The sequence below is a fragment of the Tupaia chinensis genome, unplaced genomic scaffold (assembly GCF_000334495.1).
Source record: "Tupaia chinensis unplaced genomic scaffold, TupChi_1.0 Scaffold000049_1, whole genome shotgun sequence".
Taxonomy (NCBI): domain Eukaryota; kingdom Metazoa; phylum Chordata; class Mammalia; order Scandentia; family Tupaiidae; genus Tupaia; species Tupaia belangeri.
In genome coordinates this window covers 50,380-53,608 of record NW_006159507.1, presented here as the reverse complement: position 1 = coordinate 53,608, position 3,229 = coordinate 50,380, and the positions used below count along the sequence as shown (strand labels likewise).

Below are 3,229 nucleotides of genomic sequence, written 5' to 3'. Positions count from 1 at the left end.
AGACAGAAAGCGAGAAATCACCCCCTAGGGGGATGGCCACGTCACAAACCCTTGTCTTCCATTCTCCTCTCAGATCTTGGGCACGCACGCACGCGTGCCTGGTGTGAGTTTAAGCCACCAAGTCTGGGACTCAAACTATGGATGGCTATGTGGGATTCCAGTGCCTTAGTCGCTATACCACCTGCTGGCCCGGATTACTATTACTTTTTAAATTTGATCAGAGACAGAGATAAAGGGAAAGCGAAAAAGCAAACTGCCAATTTTGGGAATCGAACTGAAGGCAGCCATGTGGCAGCCTAGCGCCTTACCTACCACACCACCTGCCAGCCCTGACACTCATTCTTACCAGGTGCTCAAAGAAACCTTAGGAAGAGTACACTATTAGGATAATTGCATGAGTCCCCTTTCGTAGCTAAGGCACAAAGGCTTTGAGTGGCAAAGTGGCCTATGGAGGTTGTAAACCGGTAGCAGGGAAGAATGAGGATTTAAATCCTGAAACACTAGAAAAAATATTTAAAAGCCCTTGTGAGCTTTAGAGATGTCTTTGAAAATCGGACCAGAAGAGTGGCCACAAATTTAGTATCCCTATGCTCACCTCGACAGCACACATGCTAGAACTGGAACAATACAGAGAAGACTGGCAAGGCCCTTGCGCAAGAATGACACGCGAATTTGTAAACCATTCCATTAAAAAAAAACAAACAAACATTAGTATCCATGCTGGGACAACTGGGTGGTCAAATGCAAAGGAATGAAGTGCTGGGGCCAGCAGGTGGCGTGGTGGGTCAGGGCACGGACTCCCACATGGCCCACTGCAACTCCAGCCCTGGACCTGGCGGTGTGCTTTCTCACTTTCCTTCTCTCTCTCTCTCTCACTCACTCTGTCCCTCTCTGGTCAAATTAAAATACATGAATAAATAAAATTAAATAAAAGAATTCTCTAAAAAATGTTAAAAATAATGATGACAAATAAAATTAAAGGGGAAAAAAGCCTTTCTTTAAAAAAAATAATAAATGAAGGAATGAAGTGAGACCTTTCCATCACACCACATACAGACGTTAGTTAAAAAACAGTGAGGGCCAAAACCATGAGACCGTTACGAGAAAACAGGGTACCTCCCATGACCTCAGACTTGGCAATGGTTCTTAGATGCGACACAAAAACATGAATAACAGAAGAAAAAATAGATAATCTAGACTTCATCAAAATTAAAAAGTTTTTTTTTTTTGGGAGGTTTTTGCTACAGGGTGCGTGCGCTCGCCAGACAGACAGAGAGAGACAGAGAGACAGAAAGCGAGAAATCACCTCCCAGGAGGGATGGCCCTGCCTCAATCCCTTCTCCTCCACTCTCCTCTCGGGATCTTGGGCACACATGCACATGCGCCTGGCATGAGTTTTAAGTCACCGGGTCCGAGATGCAAACCGCGGTCGACTATGTGGGAGTCCAGCGACATAGCCATTACGCTAACTGCTGGTTCCCAAAATTAAAACGTTTTGGGGTCAGCCAGGGGGTGGTGGTGAAGGCAGTTAGATCCTACATGGTCAACTATGTGGTTCAAGTCCTGGACTGGCAGCTTGAAAAGCACAGGGCGTGTGGATGCGCATGCTCAAAATCCTGAGAAGAGAATGGAGGAAAAGGGATTGTGGCATGGCCCTCCTCCCGGGGGATGATTTCTCTCTCTGTCTCTCTCTCTCTGTCTCTGGTAGGTATGCATAACCTATAGCAATTTTTTCCTTTTTAAAGAGAGATTTTTACTATAGGGCGCATGTGCTGGCTGCAGAGACAAAGAGACAGAAAGGAGAAATCACCCCTGGGGGGATGGGCACACCACAGTCCCTTCTCCTTCATTCTCCCCTAGGGATTTTGGGCACGTGCATACACATGCCTGGCGTGAGTTTCAGGCCACCGGGTCTGGGACGCAAACCGTGGTCAGCCATGTGGGAGTCCAACAATGTAATCATCACACCATCTACTGGCCCCACTACAGCAAATTTTTAAGAAACAAAAACTTTCGTGAATCAAATGATATTATCAAGAAAGAAAAAAAGGTGGTCCATATATAGGGCAATATGTTTGCATATCATATATTTGATAAGGGCTTGGTATCTAAGACATATCAAAAAATTTTTTGGTTGTTTGTTGTTGTTGTTGTTTTTAGTTATAGGAAGCATGCACTTGCCAGAGAGAGATAGAGAAAGAGGGAAAGTGAGAAAGGACATTCCCCGCTCCCCCAAACCCCTGTCCCAGGGAGGATGGCCTCACTATAATCCCTTCTCCATTCTCCTCTAGAGATTTTGGGCACCCATGCACACACGTCAGGCATGTTTTGTAAGCCGCCTGGTCTGGGACTTGAACTGTGCTGTTGGCCACATGGGATTCAGCAACCTTAACCTCTGTGCCATCTGCTGGCCCTAGCTAGAACTCTTACAAATCAACAATAAAAAGGCAAGCGACCTATCAGAATATGGGCAAGGAACTTGAATCGTATCCTTATTGTTCAAAGATGTGACCAGAAAAGCACATAAGATACTCAGCATCATTAGTCCTCAGAGAAAACAAAGTGAAACCACAGGAAGTCACCACTTTATATCCATTAGGACAGCGATTATGGGGAAAAATGGGCCAGCAGGGGGCATCATGGTAAGTGCTAGACTTCCCCATGGCCAGCCACACTTCAAGTCCCTGACCTGGCAGCTTGCTTTCTTGCTTTCTCTCTCTGGTGAGTGCATGTGCACTATAGCAAATTAAAAAGTAATAATAAATAAAATTAAATGATAAATAATTCTTAAAATAAAAAAACACAAATATAAAAAGAAAACTAGAAAATAAGTGTTGGAGAGGACATGGAGAAATTATAACCCTTTGGACCAGCAGATGGCGTAAAGGTTACGTTGCTGGACCACGGGTTGACCCCACTTTGAGTCTTGGACTTAGTAGCTTAAAACTAACACCAGGCACTTGCATGCATGTGCCCAAAATCCTGAGAAAAGAATGGAGGCAAAGGAATGGCGGCATGACCATCACCTCTCTCGCAAGCACACATACCCTATAGTAAAAAAAAAAATCTCTCTTTAAATAAAAAAAGGGACCAGTAGATGGCATGGTGGTTAAGGTCCTGGACATTCCCACATGGCTGATGATGGTTCGAGTCCCAGACCTGGTGGCTGAGTCTCTCTTTCTCTCTCTCTCTCTCTGGTTAAATTAAAAAAAAAGGGGGGGGGATGAAT

The 3,229-nt window shown here is 44.8% G+C and overlaps 1 non-coding gene across 1 annotated transcript; it reads left to right on the top strand.

Annotated features, from left to right (window-relative positions):
• Window positions 1-587: 587 nt before the first annotated feature.
• On the top strand, window positions 588-694 carry LOC114009428 (U6 spliceosomal RNA). The gene has a single exon (XR_003550841.1). It is a non-coding gene; the product is annotated as a U6 spliceosomal RNA (small nuclear RNA).
• Window positions 695-3,229: the final 2,535 nt, after the last annotated feature.